The sequence below is a fragment of the Phyllobates terribilis genome, unplaced genomic scaffold (assembly GCF_046119375.1).
Source record: "Phyllobates terribilis strain yellow unplaced genomic scaffold, ASM4611937v1 Scaffold_1__5_contigs__length_1240528914, whole genome shotgun sequence".
NCBI lineage: Eukaryota > Metazoa > Chordata > Amphibia > Anura > Dendrobatidae > Phyllobates > Phyllobates terribilis.
Genome location: NW_027362761.1, coordinates 1,046,757,897 through 1,046,764,717, shown reverse-complemented (window position 1 = coordinate 1,046,764,717; position 6,821 = coordinate 1,046,757,897). Strand labels below are relative to the sequence as shown.

The 6,821-nt window shown below is 39.1% G+C and overlaps 1 pseudogene; it reads left to right on the top strand.

Moving 5' to 3' along the window:
- The first annotated feature begins 3,467 nt into the window (after positions 1-3,467).
- On the top strand, positions 3,468-5,354 carry LOC141164493 (uncharacterized; annotated as a pseudogene).
- The last annotated feature ends 1,467 nt before the right edge of the window (positions 5,355-6,821 follow it).

The following is a 6,821-nucleotide window of genomic DNA, read 5'->3' as shown; positions in this document are numbered from 1 at the left end:
TACAGATTTTTCTGTATTTTCATGACTATGAAAATTGTACATTCACACTGAAGGCATGACAACTATGAATTAACACATGTGGAATTATATATTTAACAAAAAAGTATGAAACAACTGAAAATATGTCTTATATTCTAGGTTCTTCAAAGTAGCCACCTTTTGCTTTGATGACTGGTTTGCACACTCTTGGCATTCTCTTGATGAGCTTCAAGAGGTAGTCACCGGAAATGGTTTTCACTTCACAGGTGTGCCCTGTCAGGTTTAATAAGTGGGATTTCTTGTCTTATAAATGGGGTTGGGACCATCAGTTGTCTTGTGCAGAAGTCTGGTGGATACACAGCTGATAGTCCTACTGAATAGACTGTTAGAATTTGTATTATGGCAAGAAAAAAGCAGCTAAGTAAAGAAAAATGAGTGGCCATCATTACTTTAAGAAATGAAGGTCAGTCAGTCTGAAAATTTGGGAAAACTTTGACAGTGTCCCCAAGTGCAGTTGCAAAAACCATCAAGCGCTACAAAGAAACTGGCTCACCTGAGGACCGCCCCAGGAAAGGAAGACCAAGAGTTACCTTTGCTTCTGAGGATAAGTTTATCCGAGTCACCAGCCTCAGAAATCACAGGTTAACAGCAGCTCAGATTAGAGACCAGATCAATGCCACACAGAGTTCTAGCAGCAGACGCATCTCTTCAACAACTGTTAAGGGGAGACTTTGTGTAGCAGGCCTTCATGGTAAAATAGCTGCTAGGAAACCACTGCTAAGTACAGGCAACAAGCAGAAGAGACACTTGTTTGGGATAAAGAACACAAGGAATGGACATTAGACCAGTAGAAATCTGTGCTTTGGTCTGATGAGTCCAAATTTGAGATCTTTGGTTCCAACCACCGTGTCTTTGTGCAACGCAGAAAAAGTGAACGGATGGACTCTACATGCCTGGTTCCCACCGTGAAGCATGGAGGAGGAGGTGTGATGGTGCGGGGGTGCTTTGCTGATGACATTGTTGGGGATTTATTCAAAATTGAAGGCATACTGAACCAGCATGGCTACCACAGCATCTTGCAGCGGCATGCTAATCCATCCAGTTTGCCTTTAGTTGGACCATCATTTATTTTTCAACAGGACAATGACCCCAAACACACCTCCAGGCTGTGTAAGGGCTATTTGACCAAGAAAGAGAGTGATGGGGTGCTACGCCAGATGACCTGGCCTCCACAGTCACCAAACCTGAACCCAATCGAGATGGTTTGAGGTGAGCTGGACCGCAGAGTGAAGGCAAAAGGGCCAACAAGTGCTAAGCATCTCTGGGAACTCCTTCAAGATTGCTGGAAGACAATTTCCAGTGACTACCTCTTGAAGCTCATCAAGAGAATGCCAAGAGTGTGCAAAGCAGTCATCAAAGCAAAAGGTAGCTACTTTGAAGAACCTAGAATATAAGACATATTTTCAGTTGTTTCACACTTTTTTGTTAAGTATATAATTCCACATGTGTTAATTCATAGTTTTGATGCCTTCAGTGTGAATGTACAATTTTCATTGTCAAGAAAATACAGAAACATCTTTAAATGAGAAGGTGTGTCCAAACTTTTGGTCTGTACTGTACATCGGGGTTTCCATCTAAATTTCCAAGCGATGTAATTCAGATGAAACCCCTGCGGGATCCATTCACATTAATGAGGCAGCAGAGTTACTCTGGACTACGTCTGGCCTCTGTTTAGCGGTGTCCTTTTTTTCAGAAGTGCACAAAACTGTGGCCAACTGAACTTTTATGCACGCCTAAAAAAACTGACACCGTGGGATCACAGGCCAGACCGCATCCACAGTGGCCTATATCTGCCTCATTACAGGGAATCTTCTGCCATGGGTTCCGTCTGAATCACGTATTTCAGAGATTTACACGGAAACTCTGGTGTAAGCGCTCAGCGCAGAGCGCAGGATAAATGTGAGCAGAGCCTTACTGCGATCTTTGGGAGACATAATAAACAAATCAGTAGCAGGTGAAGAATTGGTTTTATTTATTTTTTACGCCGTTCATCATGCGGTATAAGTGATGAGTTTACTTTATTCTTCGGGTCGGTGCGATTACAGAGATACCAGTTTTATAACGGGTTTTTATGACTAACAGTTGTCACACACTAAAAGACGCTTTTTTTCCAAAATCTAGTTTCTGCATCGCCATATTTTGAGAGCTATAATTTTTCCATATTTTGGCCGACAGAGTCATGTGATGGCTTGTTTTTTGCAGGACGAGTTGACATTTTTATTGGTACCATTTTTGGGTACGTGACATTTTTTGATCGCTTTCTATTCCATCTTTTGGGAGGTAAAATTAACAAAATCCAACACTTCAGGAATTGTTTTTTGAGGTTTTTTTTTATGCCGTTCTGCGTGTGGTAAAATTGATAAGGCAGTGTTATTCTTAGGGTCAGTACGTTTACAGCGATACTACACTTACTGTATATTTTTTTTATGTTTTGGCGCTTTTACACAATAAAACTATTTTATAGAAAAAATATTTTTTTTGCATCGCTTTATTCTGAGAGCTATAACTTTTTTATTTTTTGGCTGATGGAGCTGTATGGTGGCTTTTTTTTGCGGAACAAGATGACGTTTTCAGCGGTACCATTTTTATTTCCATTTTGCTTTTTGATCGCATTTTTTTCCACTTTTTGCTTGTCGATAGGATGAAAAAGCATAGTTTTTTGCTCCTTTTTTATTTATTTTTATTACGGTGTGCACAGAAGGAGTTAATTAGTGTGACAGTTTTATAGATCAGGTTGTTTCGGACCTGGCGATACCAAATATGTGTACTTTTTTTGTTTTTGTATAAATATACGGATTTATTGGTTTAATATTTTATTTATTTATTTTTATTTATTTTGTGTTTATTTTTTTTTGAACAGTTTGAAAACATTTTTTAGACTTCTTTTTTACATTTTTACTTAGTCCCTGTATGGGACAATAATTTTTATTTTTCTAATCACTGTTCTCATGCAATGCAATAGACATGTATTGCATTGCATGAGAGCTCTGCTGACAGTTTTACACTGTCTGTCTCCTGCTAGACTTCAGCTGCAGGTTGAGCCTAGCAGGACACCATATATGGCAGATCTGGAGGCGGTCATGTGACCTCCGGCTGCCATGACAACGGCAGGTCCTGTAAGACATCAGGGGGCCATCGGAGAGGTAAGTGGACGACCCCCTCTCCTCTCACTATCTTCTAAATGCCGCGATCACTATAGATCGCGGCATATAGAAGATAGCAAAGGGTTAACATCATTGGGACCTGATCCAATCAGGTCCCGATGATGTCCCCTGTCAGAGCTGTCACTCTGCACCGCAAACTCAGCGCCTGCAGGACCCTGGGGGTCCCGAGGGCTGCGGGACCACCGACCGTTCATAAACATCGGCGCTGCACAGAGCCCAGGCAACGCTGATGTTTATGTACAGTGGGTGGTCTGGAAGCAGTTAATGACCATTATTGCTGAGCTAATGCAAACACAAAATCCTTTCCCTGCTGCCTATAGAATGCTACACGATGTGGAAGAAAAAGAGACGATCAAAGCTCTACAAAATAGAACTGTCATGCCAAACATCACAATGGCTATTAAACAAGATCGGACTCAAGATCCCAGACGATACAATAAACCAACTGTGAATGAAGTGGCAGTCGTCTTTCATAATGATGATGGTGAGCCTCCCTTCCATAGAGACATCTTAATTCATTCAAAACCTGATCCACAAAACCCTCTGGTTCCAAAAACACAAAGAATCAGTATTCTGCATAGTAATTTAGATGCTCTGATGTATCCTATCTTTTTCCCTTATGGAGAACAAGGCTGGAATGACGCTCTAAAACACCAAGGAGATAGTAAACGAAGGATTACTCAACTACAGTTTTACAGCTATGTTTTATCAGTAAGAAAGGATTTTAATCCACTACTAAATGAAGGTAAACTAACACAACAATATTTGGTTGATGCATATGTCAACATCAAAGCTAACAGACTACATTACATTTGAATGCATCAAAAAGATCTAAAAGTAGAAGATTATTGCTTGCTACAAGAACATTTATTCAACAAATCTATTGAAAAGGGCATCCCCATTGGAAAAACTGTCATTTTACCATCATCCTTCGAAGGCAGTGCAGGAAATATGCAGCAGCGGTATCAAGATGCTATGGTTATCGTTACCAAATATGATCACTCTGATCTCTTTGTCACCATGACGTGTAATCCAAAGTGGAGGGAAATTACTGAAAATTTACAACAGTGGCAACGCGTTGAACATCGCCCAAACTTAGTTGCACGGGTCTTTAAAATTAAACTTGAATCCCTGTTATCTGACATCAACAATGGATTATTTGGACACGTCTGTGCTATTGTGCATGTCATCGAGTTTCAAAAGCGTGGCCTGCCACATGCACATATTTTAATCATACTTGACAAAAATTCAAAAATCAGAACTGAAGAAGACTTAGACAATATTGTGTGGGCTGAAATTCCTGGCAAGACAACATACCCTCAGCTCCACAACATTGTTCTGACAAACATGATTCACGGTCCCTGTGGTGAAGCTAATCCTAACTGTCCATGTATGGATCATGGACACTGCACCGAAGGATTTCCAAAAAAAATTAAACAAAATACCTCTAAAGAAATGGATGGCTATCCAATTTACCGCAGAAACATTGCCACTACATATCAACATAATTCTAAAACAATTGACAATTCATGGGTTGTCCCATATAACCCATATTTGCTAAAAAAATACAACTGCCATATTAATGTTGAAATTTGTGCTAGCATCCAAAGTGTCAAGAATTTGTTTAAATATGTATATAAAGGACATGACAAGGCTAATATTGAAATAGCTCAAACACAACTCCAACATGATGAAACAAATCAATTTGTTGATTCACGATACGTCAGTGCACCCGCAGCTGCATGGAGAATCTTTGCTTTTCCTATGCATAGACAATCTCATGCAATTATTCGCCTAGCAGTACATCTACCTAACTCTCAGGCACTATATTTTCATCAAGATGAGCCCATTGACAACATAAAACAAAAACTACTTCAAAATTCAACACTCATGGTGTACTTTAACCTTAATAAGATCGACCCTAATGCACATCAATATTATTACAGAGACATTCCAGAACACTACATTTGGAAACATGGCATATGGGAACACAGAAAGAAAAGAGGCCACACTGTAATAGGAAGAATGTATACAGTTAGTGTGAAAGACCAAGAACGCTATTATTTACGTTTGTTGTTATTACATGTAAAAGGAGCAACAAGTTTTAAGGACCTTAAATCTGTCAATGGTATTACACATGAAACCTTTTGAGATGCTGCCTTAGCACTTGGATTATTAATAGATGATAGTGTCTGGAGAAATACTATACTAGATGCAACTGTTCTGAACATGCCTACACAACTTCGGGAGATGTTCGCTTACATCTCTATTTTTGGAACACCTACAAATCCAATAGAATTGTGGAAGTAATTTAAGCAACATTTCATACAAGACTACTGTTACCAATACCACAACAACAGTGAACTGTGTATCAATTGTGAAAGCTATGCTATGAAAGATGTTCAAGATGTGCTAATAATACATGCCAAGTCTTATTTGGATTTTAATTTACCACGCCTTGCAGCAAACATATGCCAGCCTCAAGAAGACTATGATAAAGACTATGAATTAGCTACAATTACTGAGATGAAAAAAACTCTTAATTCTGAGCAACTGTTGGCTTTCAATGCCATTGTGGATGTTCTACAAGACAACACGTCGACACCTAAGTGTTTCTTTGTTGATGGTCCAGGTGGAAGTGGAAAAACCTACTTATACCATCTACTTATACATTATGTCAGAGGACAAGTTAAAAAATACTACACTTTTTATACTTGATGAGTGTACAATGGCACAAAACCATTCTTTGAATGTCATTGATAGACTTCTACGTGATGTCATGACAATACATGTTGATGGCAAAAATAATGTTCCCTTTGGTGGTAAAGTTTTCATACTTGGAGGAGATTTCCACCAATGCCTTCCTGTACTTACACATGCCACCAGAACTGAAATTGTGGATTGTTGTCTTAAATATTGTCAACTCTAGAAACACTTCACAAGACTCCCGCTATTCAACAACATGAGATCCAGGGATCCAGAATACAGCACTTGGTTACTTAAACTAGGCAATGGTCAGCTCTCAAATGAATACAATCTTGGAGAGGACGTTATTGAAATTCCTCCAGACATGCTGTCCTCTGCCTGTTTAATCACAGACATATTTGGCACAAACATTCATATTAATGTTAATGACACTGAAAGTGTCTTGTATGCTGCATCACATGCAATATTGAGTCAAAAAAATGAAGATGTTGAATTTCTCAATTCTCAAATTATGGACCGACTGAGTGGCCAATATGTCTTATATACAAGTGATGCTTCTGTGGATGCGGATGATGCTTATGAAACTGAACACTACTCAAATTTTTACATTCTCTGACACCATCGGGAATGCTACCACATCGCTTACAACTAAAAATAGGAACAATTGCAATGCTACTGCGAAACCTGAATACAAAAAAAGGATTATGTAACGGAACTCGGCTCATTATAACATCCTTAAATCCACATATCATACAGGCAAAAGTCATCACAGGATCAGCTGAAGGAGACTTTGTTTTTATTCCACACATTGATTTGTGTCCATCTGAAACTGGGTTACAATTCAAACTTCAAAGACGAAAGTTTCCTGTTAAGCCAGCTTTCGCAATGACAATTAACAAGGCACAAGGACAG